This window comes from Panthera onca, chromosome D3, assembly GCF_046562875.1.
Source record: "Panthera onca isolate mPanOnc1 chromosome D3, mPanOnc1 haplotype 2, whole genome shotgun sequence".
NCBI classification, from domain to species: Eukaryota; Metazoa; Chordata; class Mammalia; order Carnivora; family Felidae; genus Panthera; species Panthera onca.
The window spans coordinates 43,217,872-43,245,368 of NC_138350.1; the positions used below are offsets into that span (position 1 = coordinate 43,217,872).

General features: G+C 38.7%; 2 long non-coding RNA genes and 1 pseudogene across 2 annotated transcripts in view; 2 read left to right on the top strand and 1 right to left on the bottom strand.

Annotated features, from left to right (window-relative positions):
- LOC144613840 (uncharacterized) overlaps positions 1–9,098 on the top strand; it is a 37,648-nt gene extending 28,550 nt beyond the window's left edge. The window contains exons 2-3 of the long non-coding RNA XR_013551270.2: positions 2,130–2,190; positions 8,924–9,098. This is a non-coding gene — a long non-coding RNA (uncharacterized LOC144613840). The remainder of the gene's footprint in view (positions 1–2,129; positions 2,191–8,923) is intronic.
- A 9,537-nt stretch (positions 9,099–18,635) lies between these two features.
- Positions 18,636–27,497, top strand: part of LOC144613958 (uncharacterized) — a 45,534-nt gene continuing 36,672 nt past the window's right edge. The window contains exons 1-2 of the long non-coding RNA XR_013551458.1: positions 18,636–18,756; positions 20,189–20,269. This is a non-coding gene — a long non-coding RNA (uncharacterized LOC144613958). The remainder of the gene's footprint in view (positions 18,757–20,188; positions 20,270–27,497) is intronic.
- On the bottom strand, positions 22,826–23,356 carry LOC132665828 (large ribosomal subunit protein eL21 pseudogene; annotated as a pseudogene).

A 27,497-nucleotide genomic window follows, 5' to 3' on the forward strand; every position in this document is an offset into this window, starting at 1 on the left:
GTTACTAAAATAGAAGTTGACATAATGACTGAATTTGCTGTTTACATTTAATTAAAGGCATTGCTTAAAATAAAATATATCTGGGCACTTATCTAAGCTGTCAGCAATGTACACATATATAACTTTCTCTATGTTCACTTTTTAAAAATTGAAGCATAGTTTACATACAATATATGTTAGTTTCAGGTGTACAACATACCTGTATTCACTTTTAACAAAAATGTTCTTGGCTTCTTCAAGACTCTACCTTTATATTGGTTGGCTTTATCTGTGATTATTTCCTCCTTTCTCTCTGTATGCTTTGCTGAAAGTTCCCTCATACCATCACTCAGTATCATTTGTTTTTTCCTTGTCAATCATACTCCAGAAAAGGTCTTTCATCTGTTTGTGTTTTACTTTTACTAATTAATTAAATGTAATCTGCTGAAATACAATATAAGTCATTTGTAGCTTTAATATCTAGATTGGTCACCAACTTGGAAGCAGGAAATCATTTCCTTCTGTCTAAGACTTCATTCTAAAAGCCTGTTGTCATAATGATAACAATATAGTTACTCAACATGTTCTTTGTTATGAACAATTATCTCCACAGTTACCAAAGACATTTTTCAGGCATCCACTTGAATTTTTAAACTAATTTTATGATTTATTTCATTACTCTCCTATGTTAGTTTTTACCGATTCCTGGAACCTAATATCATCATATTAAGTCTGAATGAAAACTGATTTTTTTTAGAAACTAAACTAAGAGCTGAGATTCATTATTAAAGTGGGATTTCTTTCTTTCTTTCTTTCTTTTTTTTTTTAGCTTCTGGTGATTTAGTTATGCAAAGCTGAAAAACACTTTGTGTGTGTGTGTGTGTGTGTGTGTGTGTGTGTGAGACTTACTAGGCTATACCAACCAATAAAAGGGTCAAGGCCAAGGCATTCAAAAGGGATAGATGTTTTATTTAAGTATTTTATTTCTTGCTATGCAATAATAAAATTATATACATACACACACACACAAACAAATCAGGAGAAAAAAATACTGTTTCTCAATATACTTTATTCCAAATTTTGAAGGTAGATGTTCTTTTAGGAGAGATCTCTTTGAGGTTCAATTTTACTGAGAATGTATTGAAAAGTAATAGGTTCTCAACTGGCAACACCGAAATTTCCAATTCATCTAGCTCTCTAAAAACATGTTTGATCTAATATTGAACATACCACTCCTGAATTGAAATTCATCACTTGCTTGTATGGTACCTACTATTTTTGTACATCTCTAGAGTTGTAGAGAAGGCAATGATGATTCACTATGATTAGAATAATTTCTGGCTCAATTAAATAAATGTGGAAAGGTGAAAAAATGGAAAAAGACAAAGTGGAAGGGATCTTTTAAAAGAGGGTAAGGGATGGGATGCCTGGGTGGCTCAGACAGTTGTTCATCAGACTCTTGATTTGGGCTCAGGTCATGATCTCGTGGTGGTGGGATCAAGCCCCACATTGGGCTCCATGCTGAGTGTGGAGCTTGCTTGGGATTCTTCCTGCCCCTCTCCTCCTTGTGCTTGCTCTCTCTCACTCAAGAAGAAAGAAAGAATAAAAGAGTGTAAGGGGCCAAATACAAATCCTATCAAGTTTTTGCCCTGGCCTCAGAAAATTTGCCCTATATGCTATACTATAGCTAGTTCCAATCATTGAGATTTCCTATGGGTCTCATGAGATATTTTGAACATTTTCCAAATCAAAAATCTCAAGTATTCTCATAGAATTTAAGGATTATAATTAAAATATGTGGAAAAATGGAAGCTTCAACTTAATCACCACCAGGATAGGTCCTGTCCTTTTTCGCCTACTCTTTGTGGCTACTCATGGAGGCAGAGGTCGAATGAAGTTTTGGGAAAATACTGCACTTTTTAACCCAAAGAAGGCAGGGAGAACAGAGTCATAGGTCATAGTCTTAGCCACTGCCACCAAAGTTTTGATTCTTCCTTTAGGAGAGCCAACAATTAAAGAAAGAAACTTACTTCCAGCCCCCTCTAGATGAAAAGTAAATCTGAATAAATTTAACCCCTATATTGCTATCCTTTTACCTTCCAAGCCAGTGGTTGCTTAGCAGAATAATCTGGTTTCTCCTTCATTTCCAGGTTTACATATATGGGCCTCACTTTACTCTGAAACAGAAAGGCTGTTGCTTAAGTGCTGTAGGTAAGCCCTTTACCTATGTTGACAGAACTCTACAGGGCAGTCCAAGCAAACGAACGTGCTTGTTGCTAGGACACCAGGCTGTTTCCAGGGCAGCAATCCACTGCTGTTTGCTATTCTCTTGACTAACTAGCACTACACCTGTTCCTTAAGAAATAGCTTATTTTTCCTTCATTATAAAGCAAACACTGAATGGGAAATAACGTAACTGTGTGGCTGCAACTTCTCTGTAGCTTTCCAGGAGGAATGTAATATACCAAATTCAATTTGATTTGTGGAAGGGGGATTCACATACCCATACAATATCTAAGTCTTCATATGTGATAAAATGTTTATGTGATTGTTTGAATCATTTAAAAAAATTTTTAATGTTTATTTTCCAGAGAGAGAGAGAGACAGACAGAGAGACAGAGCACAAGCAAGGGAGAGGTAGAGAGAGAGGGAGACACAGAATCTGAAGCAGCTCCAGGCTCTGAGCAGTCAGTGCAGAGCTTGACATGGGGCTAGATCTTATGGACTGTGAGATCATGACCTGAGCCAAAGTTGGACACTTAACTGAGACACCCAGGTGCCCCTGAATCATTTTTATATTTATAGCTCATCATGTGCCACAGAGGATGTGAGGCAATAATACACATTCTTTCAAAGTCACCCCAAGATTCATTCTACAAGTGCTTATTGGGTGACTGTCTTTCTATGAGTTTTTCAAAGACTACACGTGATGGCTTCCAATGGAACTCCCCATTTTCCCCCTGCTATTTGCATCTAGTTGTCACCAAAATTGCTGTCTATGCTTGCTAACCAGGGCTGGAACTAAGGCACCTATGCACAAAAATCAAGGAAGCCCCTGTTTTCAGGGGCATGCAAGTGCTATGCTGCCAACATCTACCCGAAGGTAGTAAATACCTGATTCAAGTGTGCTAAGATCTTTGTCAAGAGCAATTATCCTTCTAATGATGAAATCACTAATTCCAAGGGTTCTTAATCTCTCAGTTCAGTTTTGATGCCAACCTTTATTGTGTCCCACTACCTTAAGACTGAAGTAGAAGTCTGTGGGAACTGGGCTGGAGAACAATTTAATTAATAGGCAGTGCTTTATTCAGAACTATCCCTCTCTTCTAACACTGACTATCCAAGCAGGATCCTTTGTCATTCTATGTAAATAGACTTCCACAGCCCTAACACTGTTCCTTAAAGCATGTGCACATATTCGCTTGGATTCTAGGTGAATAAGGTTCAGGTTCAAGATAAATCTTCAACAGCACATAATTTCTACTCTTTAGAATGCATCTTCACTTGATACAGTATCTCTGTAACATGGCATTAAAACTTATTATTAGTATATCTACTGGATAACTGAGAGTTTGACCCAGTTGACAAGATTATATAACTGACACCATGGATTGCAAAGATATGATGACTCACTGTAGCTACAAAACCACTTCATGGAGAAATGATTATTCTCCTGATTTCAAAGGGTCTCTGCAGTGCCTGAAAATAGAGTTCAAAGTGCTTCCCTTCTTCTTGCCCAGTAAGTTCGTCTTTCAAATGTTTTATTCTGGAGGTTCTCTTAGCTTTTTTTTTACTCTGCTTCAATCAGGGGCAAGACTTGCCTAAAGAGATCTGGACTCTTTTCCCAGTACAAATAAGAGGTCCCACACATGTCAAGGTATAGAAAAGGAAGTGAACCTCTCCTTAGGATAAGGGTTTATCCATCTAAGTGGTTAATGCTGCTTATCTGACTTTGACTTGACCCAAGATTCTTTCTTGCTCTACTTTAGTTGCTTTCCTGAGCATGACCACTCAAAACCATGACATTATATACAAGTTATATTCTCGTTATCTCTTGCCTATACTACACTGCCTTTAGTTTGTCTCATCTAATGCAACCAACATTATGATCAGATTGTCTCCCTGTCTCAAAAACATGGAATGATTCCCTAATGCTGAGGTCAACAAACTACAGCCTGTGAATCCAATACAGCTGCCTGTTTTTGTACAGCTTGTGAACTAAGAATAGTTTTTACATGTGAACATTTGTAATGCATTTGTTGTAGGGTACACTAACTTTGAACCCTAAGTAAGCAAAATGTGATCCCCAAAAGAATTTCATACTGTAGGCCTGTATTCAAAAAAGTGCTCTATTATTATTATTATTATATTTGAATTTCATTGTGAAAATTTGTTTTCTCTCTTGTCATGTAAGTACTTACATAATACCCTTGATTTTGCCTCTTACTCTGCAAAGCCCAAAGTATTTGCTATCTGGATCTTAATAGAAAAAGTTTGTTGACTTACGCCTTAGCACATTTAGAATAAATCTGAATCCTATAGCCTGAGGCTCAAAAACCTTTTTACAATCTTATCCCCAACCCTAACCTGTACTTTCACTGACCTATTCATTGTTCTACATTTTCCTGCCTGTTTTCTTTATTCTATTCTTTCCCTGGAATGGTCCTTTCCATCTCTTGATACTAAAGTCATCCCCTTTCTATGAAGTTTTTTTTGTTTTTTTTTTTTTTTTTTTTTAGATTTCCACTGTCTGATTATATATTCTCCTCATCTCTTCTTGTATGGCGCAATATCCCCCAGGTATAATCAGTCCTCAGTTAATTAGGATAATAAAACCACACATGTATTGGAGGCAAGAGTGGAGGAGATCATATGAGCTGTCACAGTCAGAATATGTTTTGAAGTGGGTTTAAGGTAAACTTATCTGCTTGCAGTTATACTGGTGTACAGTAAGCACTGTTTCAAAAGTCCTTTGAAACAGATAGAATTAGTTCTGCCACAAAAACAAACAAATCTTATCCTAAAGTAGTGAACAGATGGTCACATATGCTAGCTAACACTGTCTAAAATTTGTACAGAATACCAGTCACCTATCTTGATATCATAGTCATGATACCTTTGACAGTCGTATTTTTTTTTTAACTTAGAATAACTTCTGATATGCCACTGTCTCTATTCTCCCCTATACCCTTCCTCGCATCTAAGGATAAACAAATTCACCTTATTAAAGGGATTATCAGAACTTTAGAAATGATGTTACCTAATAAAGCTAGAGAGAATTGAAAGGAAGCTTGATGAAAGAAATTTGGAAGATCCATTTCATGGAAACTGACCCCAAAGCATTATGACTTAGCAGTGTACTTATTGGACCCACATGTGTCAGAAATCATACTCCCAACACCTCTGTGCTAGTGTCCTCAGTTTTCAGGCTTATCCAGTTCATATTTATTACCATTGTTTACCATCTAACAGGATAAGCATGGCTGGCATCAAACTGCTTTGTCTTATTCTGTCCTAGGCATTTCTAGTCTTAGACTTATACTTTAAAAAAAATACTTTTTTTACTTTTATTGTTTTTAGAGAGAGAGAGTGCATGAGGGAGGAGAGGGGAAGAGGGAAAGAGAGAGAAAATCTTAAGCAAGCTCCATGCTCAGTGAGGAGTCCGACAAGGGGTTTGATCCCACGACTCTGGGAGCATGATCTGAACCGAAATCAAGAGTCAAACACTCAACTGACTGAGCCACCCAGGCACCCCTCTCCTTTACATTTTTAAAGGGGGAGATCCATGATAAAGTTGCTAAAGTTTTGGCAGGATCCAGATTGAAATTCAGGAAAAAACAGGATAATGGGCTATTCTAGCCTATTTCAATAAAGTTATTTTGAATTGTATTTTCCTTATTTTACTTGTTAGGACTTAATCAATTTTTCCATTTATTTACAAGGGCTTAATTATGCTATGCACTTACTTAATATAATGAGATATGGAATATGCTATAATTCATTCTTTTTTATGCTATAATTCATTCTTGTATCAGTTCGCCTTTATTCCATCTTTTTATTTCTCTCTTTGCATATAATTATTAAGCAGATAAGTTTTACTATAAATTTTGCATAATATACATATCAAAACTGAAAAAAAAAGCTAAAGGCTAACAGTTTTTGTTTTTGTTTTTGTTTTTGTTTTTTAAACTAAAACCCAGGGTGCCTGGGTGGCTCACTCGGTCAGGCATCTGACTTTGGCTCAGGGCATGATCTTGCGGTCTGTGAGTTCAAGCCTACATCAGACTCTGTGCTGACAGCTCAGAGCCTGGAGCCTGCTTCGGATTCTGTGTCTCCTTCTCTTTCTGCCCCTTACCACACTCTGTCTCACTCTCTCTCTCAAAAATAAGTTAAAAACATTTTTAAAAATTTAAAAAACTAGAACCCAGGTAAAATAAAAACGATTTTAGTGTTACTCTATTGATTCCAGTGTATGTAGCAACCTTGCCTCTTTGCTGAAATATATATTTTGATGTCTCATGTCACCTGTCCAATAAACTACAATCACAGAATTCTTTAACACATCCATATTCACACTATCCACATCAGACCATACAGGTAGGAATGATCTTATATACAGATGGGTGACTCCCTTCATGAAGTGTTTGAAGGGTTGCATAAGTTATATATGTTATATAACTTAACCTAGAAATTTTGGAAGGCAGAGAGATGATTTATTCCCAATTTACAGACAAAGGAAGTCAAGCTCAGTGACATTAAATAACTTGCTTACTCAACCTACTAGGGACAAAACTGGGATTTCAACAGGTCTGGGGCTCTCCAAAGCTCTTTCCACTGGTCCATATAAGCTTTCAGTTGTCAGCATGTCTTCCTGTCATCCAAAGATACAAACAAACAGGTAGCCCACAGATGAATGCAGCTTGCAAGTATGTTAAGTTTAGTGCTTAAACACTCTGATACTTTGGGAGATTTCTCACAAAAGCCTGAGTTGTGAAATAAATGCCAGAAGATCTGGGAATACTGAAGCCAACAAACCCACTTGGCAACAGTCTACAAGAGCTAGACACCTTCTCTGAGAGAGGCCAAGCCTCTCCTTTGGCTCTATCTCCATCATTTACCTGCATTTCCCTGGCAATTCCTGAAATGCAACATGTTTTGCTCATTGACATCACCTGTCCAGTTCCTGTGATGTGTGATATGATTATCATTAGTTTAGGTTTAGGCTTTGATCCCTGTAGATACCTCTGGGAAGGAACATAGGAAGTCATGTTAGCCATTTGTATTTTGGGGGGAATATATCTGACATATTCCGGAGAACAGAAGGGAAGAGATGGTTGGAATTAACCAAACTAAAAGGGGGTGGGGGATGAAGACTAAGGGAAAGGGGGATTCTTGATGTCAAATATAAATTATTCCCTTCACAAATTTGTCTGGAGCTGTTTTGGGAAGGAACAGTTTTTCTTCTGCTGAGTAGAAGTAAAAACACTTGTCTGTGAATGCCCATGCATGGAGCTCTTGCCTAGACTGCCCCCTCCACATCCTGAATAAGATTTAGCTAGATTATTTTGGTCTTATGAGAATTCTGTGAGTTTTACAGACTGCTTAAAAATTTTTAGGTCTGTTTATATTTTTAAAAGCTTGTTTATCTTTCCCAGTAAGATGTTTAGATGCATTCAAATGGGAAAGAGGAAAATATGTTGGCAAAAAAGTGTATTATGCCACAGTGCATCTGAATGCAAGCCACAAGAAAGCAGTTTAACTTCCCTCTGGGTCTTGTATGGGAGGGCAAGTCAATAAAATTTGCTCTTTGAGGCTTTGATTCCATTCCACGTGACAGCCTCATCCACACACTAGAAAAATGATCTGAGTTATGTTATCACTGAGAAGAGGGGACTCTAGCACTAGTAATGGAAGAATGAAGGCATGTTTTAGAAGGAAAGAAAACACATTTCTCACAGAACATTAGGTGCATAGAGTATGTAGTAAAACCATTAAAATAACGCTGGACTATATTATCAGGAATCCAAATGTAATTTCTTCAGTTTGGGGTTTTACAAGTTAGGAGGAATAGGGAGAAACTTGAAAGTATGGAGAAACAAGTAAAGACTAAACAAATAAAATTTAGAAAGGGGATGAGGAGATGGGAGGTCAGAGAAGATCTAAAGGCAATTGAGGTAAATTCAAAATAAAAAAAGAGCCACTATGATCAAAAGATTCTTGACTGAGATATTTAGGCTATGAAGTTTGTGACTACAAAAGGGACTGGTTACTTCACATTAAAATAATATTTATATTATTTATTGTTTTAGACATTCTTCGGCTAAGTCATAGTCACTGATCAAACTTAGGATCTATAATTTAGGGGCTGCAAGCCGCTTCTCAGCTTTTAAAGAAACTATTTCACTTCTTATGCTTGACTCCTGATGAAAAACTGCCACTAATTTAACTAAAAAGGTCTGTCTTTAAAATCTGAAATAAGAAGCATGTGGTACCTTGAAACTTCATTTCATAGAAGATGTAGAGTCCTCCATTTCAGCACACTGGGCTTAAAACAGCTTCTACTTTTATATTTCATCAAGGTGAGCTGTGCTCCGTATATGGCGTCGCAGTCATCACCATCTTATGTTTTCTTTCCATGGTCTTTCTTGACTTAACTGCATCCTCAGGCATATCATCACATTGGTAGTAAAAACAATATTTGAGTGTCTGTTAGGACATTTTGAAATGCAATAGGTATTGCATTGAGGGCCTATTTCTTTAACAGGTATGCATGTGAAGCTGTGGCTTGTCCCTGACACAGAAGTCACAACCTTATTAGGACAGGCACTGTTTAAAGCCAGGTTAGTTGGTATTGAAGGGCCAGATCTGCTTTTGTAACACCAAACTTAAGTATAGAATAGTTTGCTTTTCTCTTTTTTATTATTTTTTATTTTCTTTTTTTCAGAGAGGAAGAAAGCATGAGCACGGAAGAGGGGCAAAAGGACAGAGAGAGAAAGAGAGAGAATCTTAGACTCCACGCTCAGTGCAGAGCCAACATGGGACTCGATCCCACAACCCTGATATCAATCATGACCTGAGCAGAAACCAAGAGTCGGATGCTCAACCAACTGAGCCACCCAGGTGCCCCTGTAATAATTTTCTTGAAGAATTAGATCCCATTCTAAATAGGGACTTAAGTCTGTAGTTTGGAAATGTAAAGTAGTATCAATTGACATGACTTTATCAATGATAAAGTTTGTTGTTGTTATTTTAACTTTGCGAAATCTGTTTTAAAAAAAACAAACCGGGGCGCCTGGGTGGCTCAGTCGGTTGAGCGGCCGACTTCGGCTCAGGTCATGATCTCGCGGTCCGTGAGTTCGAGCCCCGCATCGGGCTCTGTGCTGACAGCTCAGAGCCTGGAGCCTGTTTCGGGTTCTGTGTCTCCCTCTCTCTGACCCTCCCCCGTTCATGCTCTGTATCTCTCTGTCTCAAAAATAAATAAACGTTAAAAAAAAATTAAAAAAAAAAACAAAAACCAAAAACAACTCATACGAGAAGAAAAGTAAAGTTTGGTCAGCCCAACATTAGATTAGTAGTATCACATTACCACTAACAATGATGGATTATTATCATGGCTAGAATAAAATTTTGCATCATCAAGAATTTTATTTTACATATAGGAAAGAAAATTCCAATTTTTAATATATAATTTATTGTCAAATTGGTTTCCATACAACACCCAGTGCTCATCCCAACAGGTGCCCTCCTCAATGCCCATCACCCACTTTCCTCTCTCCCCCACCCCCCCATCAACCCTCAGTTTGTTCTCAGTATTCAAGAGTCTCTTATGGTTTGCCTCCTTCCCTCTCTGTAACTTTTTCTACCCTTCCCCTCCCCCCTGGTCTTCTGTTAAGTTTCTCAGGATCCACATATGAGTGAAAACATATGGCATCTGTCTTTCTCTGCCTGACTTATTTCACTTAGCATAATACTCTCCAGTTCCATTCACATTGCTACAAATGGCCAGATCTCATTCTTTCTCATTGCCAAGTAATATTCCATTGTATATATAAACCACATTTTCTTTATCCATTCATCAGTTGATGGACATGTAGGCTCTTTCCATAATTTGGCTATTGTTGAAAGTGCTGCTATAAACATGGGGGTATAAGTGCCCTTATGCATCAGCACTCCTGTATCCCTTGGGTAAATTCCTAGCAGTGCTATTGCTGGGTCATAGCGTAGGTCTATTTTTAATTTTTTGAGGAACCTCCACACTGTTTTCCAGAGTGGGTGCACTAGTTTGCATTTCCACCAATAGTGCAACAAGGTTCCCGTTTCTCCACATCCTTGCCAGCATCTATAGTCTCCTGATTTGTTCATTTTAGCCACTCTGACCAGTGTGAGGTGGTATCTCAGTGTGGTTTTGATTTGTATTTCCATGATGAGGAGTGACATTGAGCATCTTTTCATGTGCCTGTTGGCCATCTGGATGTCTTCTTTAGAGAAGTGTCTATTCATGTCTTCTGATCCATTTCTTCACGGGATTATTTGTTTCTCAGGTGTGGAGTTTGGTGAGTTCTTTGTAGATTTTGGATACTAGCCCTTTATCCAATATGTCATTTGCAAATATCTTTTCCCATTCCATCAGTTGCCTTTTAGTTTTGTTGGTTGTTTCCTTTGCAGTGCAGAAGCTTTTTATCTTGATGAGATCCCAGTAGTTCATTTTTGCTTTTAATTCCCTTGCCTTTGGAGATGTGTCAAGTAAGAAATTGCTGCTGCTGAGGTCAGAGAGGTTTTTCCTGCTTTCTCCTCTAGGGTTTTGATGGTTTCTTGTCTTACATTCAGGTCCTTCATCCATTTTGAATTTGTTTTTGTGAATGGTGTAAGAAAGTGGTCTAGTTTCATTCTTCTGCATGTTGCTGTCCAGTTCTCCCAGCACCATTTGTTAAAGAGACTGTCTTTTTTCCATTGGATATTCTTTCCTGCTTTGTCAAAGATCAGTTGGTCATACTTTTGTGGGTCCAATTCTGGATCCTCTATTCTATTCCATTGGTCTATGTGTCTGTTTTGTGCCAATACCATACTGTCTTGATGATTACAGCTTTGTAGTAGAGGCTAAAGTCTGGGATTGTGATGCCTCCCGCTTTGGTTTTCTTCTTCAATATTACTTTGGCTATTCGGGGTCTTTTGTGGTTCCATAGAAATTTTAGGATTGCTTATTCTAGCTTCGAGAAGAATGCTGGTGCAATTTTGATTGGGATTGCATTGAATGTGTAGATAGCTTGGGCAGTATTGACATTTTGACGATATTTATTCTTCCAATCCATGATCATGGAATGTTTTTCCATTTCTTTGTATCTTCTCCAATTTCCTTCATAAGCTTTCTATAGTTTTCAGCATACAGTTCTTTTACATCTTTGGTTAGGTTTATTCCTAGGTATTTTATGATTCTTGGTGCAATTGTGAATGGGATCAGTTTCTTTACTTGTCTTTCTGTTGCTTCATTATTGGTGTATAAAAGTGCGACTGATTTCTGTACATTAATTTTGTATCCTGCGACTTTGCTGAATTCATGTATCAGTTCTAGCAGACTTTTGATGGAGTCTATCAGATTTTCAATGTATAGTATCATGTCATCTGCAAAAAGTGACTTCATCTTTGCCAATTTTGATGCCTTTGATTTCATTTTGTTGCCTGATTGCTGATGCTAGAACTTCCAACATTATATTAAACAATAGCGGTGAGTGGACATCCTTGTTGTGTTCCTGATCACAGGGGGAAAGCTCTCAGTTTTTCCCCTTTGGGGATAATATTAGCTGTGGGCTTTTCATAAATGGCTTTTATGATGTTTAAGTATGTTCCTTCTATCCTGACTTTCTCGAGGGTCTTTATTAAGAAAGGATGTTATATTTTGTCAAATGCTTTTTCTGCATCGATTAACAGGATCATATGGTTCTTATCTTTTCTTTTATTAATGTGATGTATCACATTGATTTGCGAATATTGAAACAGCCCTGTAGCCCAGGAATGAATCTCACTTGATCATGGTGAATAATTCTTTTTATATGCTGTTGAATTCGATTTGCTAGTATCTTATTGAGAAATTTTGCATCCATATTCATCAGGTATATTGTTCTGTAGTTCTCTTTTTTTGCTGGGTCTCTGTCTGGTTTGGGAATCAAAGTAATGCTGGCTTCAAAGAATGAGTCTGGAGGTTTTCCTTCCATTTATGTTTTTTGGAACAGCTTGAGAAGGATAGGTATTATCTTTGCTTTAAATGTCTGGTAGAATTTCCCAGGGAGGCTATCTGGTCCTGGACTCTTATTTGTTGGGAGATTTTTGATTACTGATTCAATTTCTTCACTAGTTATGGTTCTGTTCAAAATTTCTATTTCTTCTTGTTTGAGTTTTAGAAGAGTGTGGGTGTTTAGGAATTTGTCCATTTCTTTCAGGTTGTCCAGTTTGTTGGCATATAATGTTTCATAGTATTCCCTGAAAATTGCTTGTATTTCTGAGGGATTGGTTGCAATAATTCCATTTTCATTTGTGATTTTATCTCTTTGGGTCATCTCCCTTTTCTTTTGAGAAGCCTGGCTAGAGGTTTATCAATTTTGTTTATTTTTTCAAAAAACCAACTCTTGGCTGCATTGATCTGCTCTACTGTTTTTTTAGATTCTACATTGTTTATTTCTCTTCTTCTGCTGGACTTGGGGTGTCTTTGCTATTCTGCTTCTAGTTCCTTTAGGTGTGCTGTTAGATTGTATTTGGGATTTTTCTTGTTTCTTGAGATAGGCATGGATTACAATGTATTTTCCTCTCAGGACTGCCTTTGCTGCACCCCAAAGCATTTAGATTGTTGCATTTTCATTTTCATTTGTTTCCATATATTTTTTAATTTCTTCTCTAATTGCCTGGTTGACCCATTCATTCTTTAGTAGGGTGTTCTTTAACCTCCATGCTTTTGGAGGTTTTCCAGACTTTTTCCTGTGGTTGATTTCAAGTTTCATAGCATTGTGACCTGAAAGTGTACATGGTGTGATCTTAATTCTTTTATACTTATGAAGGGCTGTTTTGTGACCCCGTATGTGGTCTATCTTGGAGAATGTTCCATGTGCACTCGAGAAGAAAGTATATTCCGTTGCTTTGGGATGCAGAGTTCTAAATATATCTGTCAAGTCCATCTGATCCAATGTATCATTCAGGGCCCTTGTTTCTTTATTGATTCTGTGTCTAGATGATCTACCCATTGTTGTAAGTGGAGTATTAAAGTGCCTGCAATTACCACATTCTCATCAATAAGATTGCTTATGTTTGTGATTAATTGTTTTATATATTTGGGTGTTCCGAATTTGGTGCATAGACATTTATAATTGTTAGCTCTTCCTGATGGATAGATACTGTAATTATTATATAATGCCCTTCTTCGTCTCTTGTTACAGCCTTTAATTTAAAGTCTAGTTTGTCTGATATGAGTATGGCTACTCCAGCTTTCTTTTGACTTCCAGTAGCATGATGGATAGTTCTCTATCCCCTCACTTTCAATCTGAAGGTGTCCTCAGGTCTAAAATGAGTCTCTTGTAGAGATGGGTAGAGTCCACTTACATTCAGTGTTATTATTAAAATATACGGGTTTACAGTCATTGTGATATCTGTAGGTTTCATGCTTGTAGTGGTGTCTCTGGTACTTTGTGGTCCTTGCAACATTTCACTCACAGAGTCCCCCTTAGGATCTCTTGTATGGATGGTTTAGTGGTGATGAATTCCTTCAGTTTTTGTTTGGGAAAACCTTTATCTCTCCTTCTATTCTGGATAACAGATTTGCTGGGTAAAGGATTCTTGGCTGCATATTTTTTTTTCTGTTCATTACATTGAAGATTTCCTGCCATTCCTTTCTGGCCTGCCAAGTTTCAGTAGATAGGTCTGCTACTACTCTTATGTATCTACCTATGCAAGTTAGGGCCTATTTATCCCTAGCTGCTTTCAGAATTCTCTCTTTATCCTTATATTTTACAAGTTTCACTATGATATGTCATGCAGAAGATTGATTCAAGTTATATCTGAAGGGAGTTCTCTGTGCCTCTTGGATTTTAATGCCTGTTTCCTTCCCCAAATTGGGGAAGCTCTCAGCTATAATTTGTTCAAGTACACCTTCAGCCCCTTTCTCTCCCTCCTCCTCCTTCTTCTTCTTCTTCTTCTTCTTCTTCTTCTTCTTCTTCTTCTTCTTCTTCTGGAATTCCTATGATATGGATATTTTTCTGTTTGATTGCATCACTTAGTTCTCTAATTCTCCCCTTGTATTCCTGGATTTTTCTATCTCTGTTTTTCTCAGCTTCCTCTTTTTCCATAATTTTATCTTCTAATTCAGCTATTCTCCCCTCTGCCTCTTCAATCCATGCTGTGGCTGTCTCCATTTTATTTTGCATTTCATTTATAGCATTTTTTAATTCATCATGACTATTTTTTAGTCCCTTGATCTTTGTAGCAATAGATTCTCTGCTGTCCTCTATGCTTTTTTCAAGCCCAGCAATTAATTTTTATGACTACTATTCTAAATTCTTTTTCAGTTCTATTGCTTAAATAGGTTTTGTTCAATTCATTAGCTGTCGCTACTTCCTGGAATTTCTTTTGAGGAGAACCTTTCCATTTTGTCATTTTTGGCTAGTTTTCTGTCCCTTATGCATTTTAAAAGCTTGTTGTGTGCTCTGCACCTGTGAGCACTGCTACATTAAAGGATGGTCATACACTGTCCAGTGCCTGGCCCTTCAGGAGGTGTTTTTTTGGAGATTGTTACTTGCTCTCTGTTGTTGTGACTTTGGTTATTTTATTACCCTACTCATAGTGATATTTTTGACCTACCACCAGGTGTGCTTTGATTTGTTCCTTGGAGTAGCCTTGTAAAGGAAAACAGATAGACAAACAGGAGACAAAAACATGCAAACACACAAACAAATAACACAAAAAAACAAATAAACAAAAACAAAGACCTAAAGACTAAAACCAAAAACCCAAAAACACTGACTACAAGTAAAGAAGAGGGTGGAGGCGGTGCTGATGGAACAGCAGATACAAAGAGAGAAATTACAGGAGAGGGAGCGGGGGTGGGGGTGGGGTGGGGGGTGGGGGAGAAGAAAAAATAAACATTGACTAGGCAGAGAGACTAAAAGGCTTAATCCAGAGAGAGAGAAAGGAAAATAAAAAAGGAGGCAGGGACAATGAAATGAAGATAAAGGTACCCAGACAGAGAAACTACATGACTTGATTATTCCAGAGAGAGAGAAAGGAGTGTAAAGGAGGAAGTGTACAACATGTATCAGGATAATGAATTAAATATGTACGTTTAGATAGACCAATAACCAGAGTAACCAGCCTAGGGTAGGGAAGAGATAAGGAAGAGAAATGATGAGGGGGAGGAGAATATATCTATATATCCAGAATTGACCTAGAGTTAATCCAGAATTGACCTAGAGTTAATCCAGGCAATGCTGCATCGCTTGTCAGGAGGAGCTTTCCACAGGGTCTGTGCCGCTCAGGTGGATACGAAGTTACCCAGTGTGAAGGGGCATGGTTTGGTGTAGTCTGGACCCACCTCCACTATGGGCCCTGGGAGTGATCCCTGAGGCCCAGCCTTGGTGATGGTGTGGGGAGGGGTCAGGGAATGGTGATCCCCTAGTCTCTTCTCCACAGAGCTGGACCTGGTGGACTCTGTTTGAGTCGTCCTCACCATGCCGCGGGCTCAGACGGGGCTGTTCTTCTCATTCTGCCAATCCCCTGACCCTGTGCTTAGGATTCAAAGTCCCACTCTGTGTACTCTGGCACTGGGGAAGTGCCTCTCAGTGCAGCCATTATGTGGTCCTGGCTGGCTTTGTCTGTGCTGCCACACTTCAGGGAGGACCGCCTTCTCCTATGCAGACTGAGAGCCGCTGCCCTCTCTGCGAGCCCCCTAGGGTGGCGGAAGCAGGCAGACTTTGTACTATCACGTAGCCCTCCAGGGAGGGAACCACTTTCTCCAACTGCGGACTGAGCCCCTGACCTACCACTGCACCCAAGCCCCTGGCTCCCCTCTTCCCCACGTGCACGAACAGGGAGCTGGCTCCAGTCCGAAGAAAGCCCTGCAATTAGAGATTGGATCCCTCTCAGTCTTAGTCCAAGGTCTTTCTCCTGTCCAGATTTGGTCCTACACTTCCCTAGCCGCTCTTTCTCTTCTCTTTGTCTCTCCGCGGAAGGGGTCCCTCCCCTCCATGCCCATGCGGCCTTTTTTTTTTTTTTTTTTTTAATCTCTCCCAGTTCACAGTTACCCACCTATCTTTTTTCCAGCTTTCCCATTTTCTTCCTAGCAGATTCAGTCTCTTTTCCTCCCAGGCTCTAGTGTTCAAAGTCCTTTGTCTTCTGCACTTCTTTGTTTGAGAAACACGGGAAGTAAGGACCCCCTACTTCTCCGCCATGTTGGCCCCTCCCCTCTTTTATATTTATTTTTGAAAGAGAGAGAGAGAGAGAGAGATAGAGTGTGAGCCAGGGAAAGGCAGAGAGAGGGAGACACAGAATTGGAAGCAGGCTCCAGGCTCTAAGCTATCAGCACAGAGCCCGACACAGGGCTTGAACCCATGAACTGTGAGATCATGACCTGAACCGAAGTTGGAGGCTTAACGGACTGAGCCACCCAGGCACCCCTTATGTTATTTTAAAGCAGAGGGAACCACTATCTTGCTAGTTATTCCCAGGTAACTCATTCTTCCAAATCCAACTCAAAGAAAAGATGTATGTACCGGAATGTTCCTTATAGTATTATCTACCATAATAGAAAGTTGGAAATCAACCTAAATATCCTACAGTAAAGGACTAATTAAATAACAGATAGTAATTTCTTATTATAGAATACTATGTAGCCATTTTGTTATTTTTGATGGCTAATGACATGGGGAAATGCTTATGATATAATGTTGATTGAAAAGAACGAACAACAAAACTATGCATACAATATGAACTCAATTCATACACATACACACAAAGAAAGTACTGCAGAATGTTAACAGTAGTTTTCATTGGTGGTGGGATAGTAAGGGATTTAAATTTTTTTAAAAAATTTTTAAATGTTTATTTTTGAGGGAGAGAGACAGTGTGAGTGGGGGAGGAGCAGAGAGAGAGAAGGAGACACAGAATTCAAAGCAGGCTCCAGGCTCCGAGCTGTCAGCACAGAGCCCATTGTGAGGCTTGAACTCACAAACTGTGAGATCATGACCTGAGCCAAAGTTGGCTGCTCAACTGACTGAGCCACCCATGTACCTTCACCGATTTTAAACTTTTTTAGAGACTTTTCTACACTGAAAAAAAATCTCTACAATGAATTTGTTACCTTCATAATTAAAAGAAAGCCAATACATGATAATATAACTTTACAAGATCCACCTCAAATGTTTCCTCTCTGAGGCCTTCACCAACAAGTGTTCCTTGTTCCTCCTTCATATTCACATAACACTCAGTATATATCACCCCTAACCATTCTCTACTCTGAACTAGAATGATCTTCCTAAAAAGTAAATATTACAACCCTGCAGTTCTACTTTTAGGTATTTACCTAAGAGAAATGAAAACATATATCCATTCAAAACCTTATACAGAAGTGTTCATAGCAGCATTATTCATAATAGCCCCAAAGTGGACACAACCCAAATATCCATCAAATGATGAACAGATAAATAAACTATGTACTTGTTATAGGTGGTAGGCAAACCACTGTATACCTACATCTAAAACCCCAGAATCTGTGAATATGTTATATTACAAGGCAAAGGAGAATTAAAGTAGCAGGTAAAGTTCTCTAATCAGCTGACCTTAAAATAGGGAGGTTGTTCTGGATTATTCATGGGGCCCCAATGTAATCACAAGTGTTCCTAATGGTGGAAGAGGAAGGCAGAACATTGGAGTTATGTAACGTGAGAGGACTTAGCCTGTTGTTGTTGGTTTTGAAGATGGAGGAAGGGGACCATCAGGCAAGAAATGTGGGCAACCACTAGAGGTTGAAAAAGGTACAGAAATAGATTCTCCACTAGAGCTTCCAGAAAGAAGTGCTTCCCTGCCAACACCTTGATTTTAGCCCAGCAGCACTAATATTAGACTTCTGACCTATAGAACTGTAAGATAATAAATTTGCATTATTTTAAGTCACTAAGTTTGCATTAAATTGTTATAGCGATAGAAAACTAAAACAAATGGAATGTTACTCACAATAAAAAGCAACGAATACTCATACATGCTATAATATGGATAAACTTTGACAACATTAAACTAAATGAATGAATACAGTCACAGATGCCTACATCTTGCGTGATTCCATTTATATGAAACGTCCAGAATAGGCAAATCTATAGGCACGGAATGACTGGTGGTTGCCTACAACTGAGTACAGTTTCTTTTTGAAGTGGTGAAATCTCCTAAAACTGATTATTATGGTGGGAGCACAACTCAGTGAATATACTAAAAATCATATGATATGTGAATTATATCTCAATAAAACATATATACACATATATGTGTATGAATACGTGTGTGTGTGTGTGTAGGCATGTGCGTGTGTGTGCGTGCACACATACATATTCTCTGCAGGAACACCTTTGATGGTTTTGCTGCCCTAAAAACTAAAATCTATTAAAAACAATTTTTTTTTAATTGAAAGCAGCCTCAGGGACCTGTGGGACAACAAAAGATCTAAAGTTCCTGTTAGAGCCTCTGAAGAGGAGGAGAAAGGGTGGAGCTGAAAAAGTACTCAAAGAAGTTATGGCTGAAAACTTCTCAAACTGGGTAAGATATAAACCTACAGATTCAAGAAGCTGAGTAAAATCCATATGAGGTAAACCCAAAGAAATCTGCACCAAGATATATCATAGTCAAATATCTGAAGACTATAGACAAAGAAAGAAAAAAAAAACACAAGCAGAAAGAGAAACAACACTTTATCAATAAAGAAATAACAGTTCAAAAGACAATAAAAATCTCATCAAGATACCCAAGAGGCCAACAAAAAGTGGGACAACCAACAGCCACAAAAAATGGTTTGGATAGCACAGCATACACAGTCCCTCGTTACCTGGCCCCTATTCACCCGGCCTGCATCTCTTCCCACTTTCTAATATGTATCCCAGGATCCAGACATACTAAATGATTTGCAGTTTTCCTCATCTTTGTACCTTTGCAAAAGTTGCTTTTCTGACCACAATGTACTTAGCCCTCTTCTTCCTCTTACCTCCTATTAGTTTTTCTGTACTCTGTTTAAATTTTACCTATGAGAAGATTTTCCTACATTATTCCACAAGGTCAGGTTAGGTACTCTTTCATAATTTCTTCTGTATTTGTGGGTCTCCTCTATCACACTATAACCTCTCAGAGTCTTAACTCTTAATATTTTTAAAAAACGTTTACTTATTTTGAGAGAGAAAGAGAGAGTGTGTGCATGGGTGCGCACATGTGCATGTGAGTGGGGGAAGAGGCAGAGATAGAGGAAGAGAAAGAGAATTCCAAGTAGGCTCCATGCTCTCAGCACAGAGCCCAATGCAGGGCTTGATCTCATGACAACGAGATCCTGAACTGAGCTGAAATCAAGAGTTGGACACTTAACCCACAGAGCCACTCAGGTGACCCTTGTACTTAACAGCTAGTTTAGGGTCTGGCACATGCTGACACTAAATTTATTAAAAAGTGTTTACTGATGAATTAATATCTCAATTACAGTACCCCTTGTATTGTATTATAACTCATTTGTGTCCTTTTTTCAATAGATGAAAAAAGATGAGAAAAGATGACCTTCTCACTCATTCATCTTTGCATAGCTCAGGCAACACGATCCAAGTATATAATAGATAGTCTATAATAGAAAAGATGGATGGATGTTACACATAGTAGATTTATGTCCCTTAACAAATTTAGTGGAAAACACTTAAGCCTTGGTTGTTGTACTTTTTTGCTTTTTTAGGATAGTGACATTTTAATGGCTTTCTGAAAGTCCCAAAATGTGTTTTTTAAAAATGACAATATATGCTGCAAGTGTGATTTAAATATAAAGAACTATATTAATAGTTTATCTAATTCATAAAGATTTCATTCTACAGAGAAATATAATTTGTAAAGTAGTAATATACTCCAGGTGATTAAAACTCACACATAGCTAAAGTAATTTAACAATTGAACATCTTTTCCCAGCAGACACTAATTCAAAACAATCTATCTTTGTTTGTAGGATATGACTGAATCCTCAGCAGCAAATAGAATTAACTGGTCCATTATATGAACACAAAGGCTGTTAGAATGTGCATGCCTGGTGAGTATTAAGCACTGACATTCAGGAGTCAGGTGGAACAGTGTTTTATAAACTCAATCAGTCTTTATTTCCAAGCAATAACAAATCCTTTCACAGAAATAATCTTCATGCTCATCATATCATGGAGTTCATATAATCCAAATCTGAATGGCCACATTTGAATGATCAAATATATTTTTATATAATAACAAAATGTTAATTTTGAAATCATTACAAGTGACAGTTGATTTAGGAAGATTTATGGGGCATAATCACATTATATACCCATTTACAGATGAATAAACCAGGATACAGAAATGCTAAGTGACTTGTTCAAGATCACATCAGTACAAAGTGGTAAATCCAACCTTACCAAAGTATTCTGGCTTTAAATCTAGGATTCTTCCCATTGTACCATGCTGTCTGCATCTTTTTAAGATATGCATTGGAGGTCCAATGTAATATGAATTGAAGAAATTATAGAAGAGATGCAGACTCCCCACTCCCACTTCATGTCTGTTGATTTCAAGTCCAGTGACCAACTAACTTAATGATGTTAGGTGGCAGAGTCAATGGGTAGTCCCTGAATTTGGGTTTCACAGACATTTCCTCCTGACCTCATGGACTCCTTTCCTCGTTGGTTGGCAATGACACTACTCCCAGATACTTGGAAGTGAGTGATAAGGTGTTAAAGGAAGTGAACTGTTCTTGAAAAAAATTGTTCTTCTTGACTTTTTAGACTGGCTAAATTATAGCCATCTTTCCTATGACATACACTAATTTACTTGTACTTACTGTGCCCAATCATTGCACTAAGTGTTTTACACACTTTATCTCATTTTACTTTATCTCCATAAAAATTTGGTGAAACATATACCATTCCTACCATCTTATTTTACAGACAAGGAAACTACAATTTAAGAGAGGTTAAGTAATTTGCTTGAGATAGGGAGGTAGCAAAAGTTAAATGAAGAATTTAACCAACAGACTAAGATTCCAGATCTCAGGCTATTAGTCTCTTGCCTTTGAACACGAAAATTGTTGAGGCTGTTCTGTGATGACCTCCCATCCCCATGCCTCCATCCAGCGGTTAAGATATCCACAAAGGTTTTACATGGGTTCAGACTAACGTTGCAAAACAAATAGCAGAAGTAAAATGTGCATTTTAGACTAAAAAAAGACGTCTCTAAGATTTAATGTGATAATAGAATATCATTCAGCGATAAAAAGAATCAACTACTTATACATGCAAAAACACACATGAATCTCTTCATTTTCTTTCCAAGTTTTTATTTAAATTCTAGCTAACATACATGGTAAAATTGGTTTCAGGTATAGAATTTAGTGATTCATCACCTACATATAATACTCAGTGCTCATCCCAACAAGTGCCCCCCTTAATACCCATTACCCATTTAGTCCATCCCTCACACACTTCCCTCCACCAACCCTCAGTTTGTTCTCCATAGTTAAGAGTCTCTTTGGTTTGCTTCCCTCTCCCTTTTCCCCCATTCCATATGTTCATCTGTTTTGTTTTTTAAATTCCACATATGAGTGAAATCATATGGTATTTGTCTTTCTCTGACTGATTTTGCTTAGCATAATACCTTCTAGCTCCATTCATATCATTGCAAATGGCAAGATTTCATTCTCTTTGATGGCTGAGTAATATTCCATTGTGTATATATACCACATCTTCTTTATCCATTTATCAGCTGATGGACATCTGGGCTCTTTCCATAGTTTGGCTATTGTTGATAATGCTGCTGTAAACATCAGGGTGATGTACCCCTTCAAATCTGTATTTTTGTATCCTTTGAGTAAATACAAATGAATCTAAAAAGCATTGTGCTGAGTGAAAAAAAACATTCAGGAGACCTTATAGTATATGATTTTACTTATATGACATTCTGGAGAAGATAAAAATACAAGGACAAAAAAATACATTGGTGGTTACTAGGGCCTAGGGATGGAGAGAGGGGTTAACTACAAAAAAGAACAAGGGAGGGGCGCCTGGGTGGCTCAGTCGGTTGAGCGGCCGACTTCGGCTCAGGTCATGATCTCACGGTCCATGAGTTCAAGCCCCGCGTCGGGCTCTGTGCTGACAGCTCGGAGCCTGGAGCCTGTTTCGGATTCTGTGTCTCCCTCTCTCTGACCCTGCCCCGTTCATGCTCTCTCTCTGTCTCAAAAATAAATAAACGTTAAAAAAAAATTAAAAAAAAAAAAAAAAAGAACAAGGGAACTTTTGGAGGTGATTAAAATATTCTATATATAATTTTCAAAATTCTTATGTGCACCTAAAAGGGTAAGTTTACTGTGAATCTGCTTTCTAAAAAGTAAAAATGAATAAATATGGTCTCTAAGACACTGTTTTCCAAATCTCCATTAGTGAGATACAACCCATCAGTGAGTTATGAACTCAATTTAACAGGTTGTGATTGGCATTTTAAAAGGTGCAATAGAACAAAATAGGAATATCAGAGTCTGTAAACAGTAAAAGGAATACTGTTAATGAAGCATTTGCTTCTGTTCCCCATATATGTATGTGATATAATTATTATTATTTATTTTATTTTTACAGTCTTGACGTCTTTTATTTTTTTACACTTATCATGCCATGAATTCATAGGGAATGGGTTCCAACAGCTCAGGCTCCTTTCCATTGGTTCTCACAAAGTGTGCTTCTCTGGGTGGGGCAGGCTGGCGCTTCAGTTGAACCCAAGTACCTTTCTCCTTGGCTTCCTTCTTTTTCTTATCATTTTCCTTCACACGCTTCAGGAAGCTGTCTCGGCTCTTTGAATGCTTAATGTGCTCAATACGTACATTAATTCTCTTAGCAAGAATCTTGCCCTTAACTTGTTTGTTTACAACAATGCCAACAGCATGTTGGGTAACATTGTAGATTCTTCCAGTTTTGCCATGGTAACATTTGTGGGGCATTCCTTTTTGAACAGTGCCCATTCCCTTGATGTCCACAATATCACCTTTCTTGTAGATTTGCATGTATGTTGCCAAAGGAACAACTCCATGTTTTCTAAAAGGCCTAGAGAACATATAGCGAGTAGCTCTCCTCTTTCCCTTTGTGTTGGTCATTTTGGCGAATTACTGGAAGGTGGCAGTTCCCCTGTATGTGATATAATTAAATATCAGGAAAAAGATATCATGGTCAGAGTGTTCTCTTTTTAAGTTTATTTATTTTGAGAAAGAGAGGATGGCAGCAGCAGAGAAAGAGGGAGAAAGAAAGAATCCCAAAAAGGCTCCACACTGTCAAGCTCAGAGCCCTAGTGGGGCTTGAACTCATGAAACACGAGATCATGACCTGAGCCAAAATTAAGAGTTAGACGTGGACGCTTAACCCACTGAGCCACCCAGGTACCCCCATGGTCAGAGTATTTTTAACAGAGGGAATTTAACACAGGAAACTTGTTTCACAAATGATGAATAGGTAGAGAAGCCAAATAAGGGAAGATAAGACAACCCAGAGATCAGCAATGGCAGAAACCACATACCTTTCGACTGGAGGGATAAAGGGAAGTAGCAGTGTTGCTGGGTCCCAGAGTTGGAGTCATCCTGGAGAAGCTTAAATCGCAGGGGGACATTTTTGGCTGGAGCTGGAGCCACAGAGAAGAGCTAGTCACTGTCAAAGATGCACTGCAGGCAGAGAAAGATGAGGAGAATCATCCTGGCTTTCCCATTCCTCCCACCCTCCAGTGTCAGGGCAGGACTGCACACGAGTGGCACCCACCCAGAAATCAGTTAACGTAACTTGGGAGCCGTGGAAATACAGCCTCTTGGGATCAGCATCCTTAAAACTTGGCAGAGGAAGAGCAAGGAATGGATTTGAGAGCAAACAGTCCCAGGGTTGGCATAGCTGTGAAGTAAAAGGCATTTCTGATCGAAGGTCAAATTCCAAAAGGTTTAAAAGCCATTACTTTAGGGGACAAAGCTATTCTCTATGTTATTCTCTCTATATACAGGAAGAATAAAGTTACACTTTTGACCATTAGAGGATGCCAAATTTTGCCCTTTAGGATGTGTTTGAAAAGGCAGTTTGAATTAAAGAAGTTGGATTGTAAGACTAACCCTCTTGTCTCCTTACTATCGGAGGAGTCATACCAAGATCTCTTAGCAAAGGTAAAACTCTTAGCAAATGTAGATGAAATTTAGGCTAGGAACAATAGAGCAGGAAGAAAGTACACAAGAGGCAAATGTGTAAGCAAAGTAATAGTGTGGAAGGAAAATAATAGCAGTTAAAAATCAATATGCTGAGTATCAAATGGCCTCTGTCAGCAGCTGTTTGTGTGACAGCTCTATAAAACTTCCTAGATCCACAAGGAGTAGCAGCCATAATTCATCAACACAACCTTATTCCTGACTCTGATGACTATTTAGTTATTCCCGTTCCAAAGTTTTGACCTTGAATTATTTGGGATTTCTTTTTTTTTTTTTTTTTTAAATTTTTTTTTCAACGTTTTTTTATTTATTTTTGGGACAGAGAGAGACAGAGCATGAACCGGGGAGGGGCAGAGAGAGAGGGAGACACAGAATCGGAAACAGGCTCCAGGCTCCGAGCCATCAGCCCAGAGCCTGACGCGGGGCTCGAACTCACGGACCGTGAGATCGTGACCTGGCCGAAGTCGGACGCTTAACCGACTGCGCCACCCAGGCGCCCCTTATTTGGGATTTCTGATCTCAAGAAATGACTCCTGAGGCTCCCTCATTGAGTCAAAACTAATGCTTGATTCCTTTGTGTTTAAAAACACTCAGAGCCACTCTCCCCTCCAGCCATCCAAAATGTCGAATGGAAAGAAGGCTAAGGGGAAGTGGGTGGCCCCAGTCCCTGCTGTCATGAAGAAGCAGGAGGCTGAGAAGGTGGTCAATCCGTTGTTGGCGAAAAGAGCCAAGAATTTTGGCATCAGATAGGACATTGAGCCCAAAAGGGATCTCACCTGCTTTGTCAAATGCCGTCACCTGCTTTGTCAAATGCCGCCCCCCCCCCCCCACACCTACATCCTGCTGCAGCAGCAAAGGGCTGTTCTCTATCAACGTCTGAAAGTTCCTCCTGCAATTAAGCAGGTCACCCAGCTTTGCACTGCCAAACAATTATTCAGCTGCTTATACTGGCCCACAAATACAGACCTCTGGTCAAAGCAAGACGAGTAGAGACTGTTGGCTCAGGCTGAGAAGAAAGCTGCTGGCAAAAGGGGTGTCCCCACTAAGAGGTCTCCTGTCCTTCGAGCTGGGGTTTATATGTCACCACCTTGGTAGAAAACAAGAAGGCTCACCTGGTAGTGACTGCACATGATGTGGAGCGCATTGAGCTGGTTGTCTTCCTGCATGCCCTGTGTTGTTAGATGGTGGTTACCTACTGAATTATCAGGCGGAAGGCCAGCCTGGAGTGTGTGGTCCACAGGAAGACCAGGAAGACCTGCACTACTGTCACCTTCACACACATTAACTCAGAAGACAAAGGAACTCTGGCTAAGCTGGTGGAAGCTATCAGGACCAATTACAATGACAGATATGATGACATACGCCATCACTGGGGAGGCAACATCCTGGGTCCAAAGTGGGTTGCTGGCATTACCAAGCTGGAAAAGCAAAGGCTAAAGAACTGGCCACCAAACTGGGCTAAGTGTACACTGTTGAATTTTCTGTACATAAAAGAAAATTGTTTTCACAAAACAAAAAACAAAAAACATGCAGTGCCTACTTTTGGACTTTGCCATCTATATCAACCGTGCAGGAACAATGTACTTCAATCTGTTTCTTTTCTGTCTAGTCTCCTTCAGTTATTTTATTTTTAAAATTGTTTTAATGTTTATTTATTTTTGAGAGAGAGAGAGGCAGAGTATGAGTAGGGGAGGGGCAGAGAGAGAGAGGGAGAGAGAGAATCCCAAGCAGGTTTCACACTGTCAGCGCAGAGCCGGAAGCAGGGCTCAGTCTTTTGAACCATGAGATTACAACCTGAGCTGAAATCAAGAGTCGGAGGCTTAATCTACTGAGCCACCCAGGAGCTCTGTCTCCTTAAGTTATTTTAAAATATGGTTCTGGGAATATTGTTTTAAATTCAACTACATCATTATTAAGAGTTCTTTTTCAAAGCATTTAATATTTGTTGAATGGAAGTATGGATGGATGTGCAGATGGATGAATGTAGGCAATGTGAGTGAGTCTCAATTCTAAGTTTCAGTCAGGCTTATGGGGAGTCCTCAAGCCAGTTTCCTGGTTCTGATTTGACTAGTAGTTTTGATTTAAATTACATTAAATTAAATTACATTACATTAAATTAAATTAAATTAAATTAAATTAAATTAAATTTAATGTAATTTAATTTTTTAATTTTTTATTTTTTTAGAGAGAGTGCAAGCATGGGAGGGGGCAGAGAGAGAGAGAGAAAGAGTATTTTAAACAGGCTCCACGCTCAGGTGGAGCCCCATGAGGAGGTCAATGCGTCCACCCTGGAATCATTACCTGAGCCAAAACCCAGAGCGACGCTCAACAGACAGCAACCCAGGCACCCCATTGACTTGTAATATAAAGACCACCAGAACACCACTGTGCTGCCATCTAGTGGTAGCATAACCTATATGTAAGAAAGGTAATTGCAGAAAAACAAGCTTGTATGCAAAACGAAGTATCACAATTCTTTTCCTGGTTCCAGCTGCTTATGACTCCTGATTTGGCTATCTTTGATAGTCATAGCACTTCACCTTGATGGTTAACACATGTACAAGGAACGCTCTCAGGATTATATAAATCGATGTCATCAGCTCAGGCACCATATGGTAGAGTAAGTCCTCCTTGATACAATAAATGCCAAAGGTCTCTATGTATTTTGACAGTCAACAGGCTCATGGTTTTAAAAAATATGATAACAGCTGTTTTTAAGAGAAAGCATGATAATAATTTTATTGCTTCCATACTTCAATTTCAATTTGATGACCCTCTTTAAAAGATATACTTTTTTTTTCTATACAAACACTAATATCTTAATTGGAAAAAAAACAAACAAACCACATTTATCCCAGAATATAACTACATAAGAATAAAATAAAATAGTTGCAAAGTTTAGGACACCATGAGTGTAAAATAAGGACTCCATTCTTGGGCATCCTGCAGCCTAGCCAAGTTGACACATAAAATCAACCATCACATGTGCCTTGGTGTGGACCTATTTTTATCCATTGTACTGTGCTCTCAATGGACTCTTTTAATCTGTAGACTCATGTGCTCCAGTTCTGAGAAA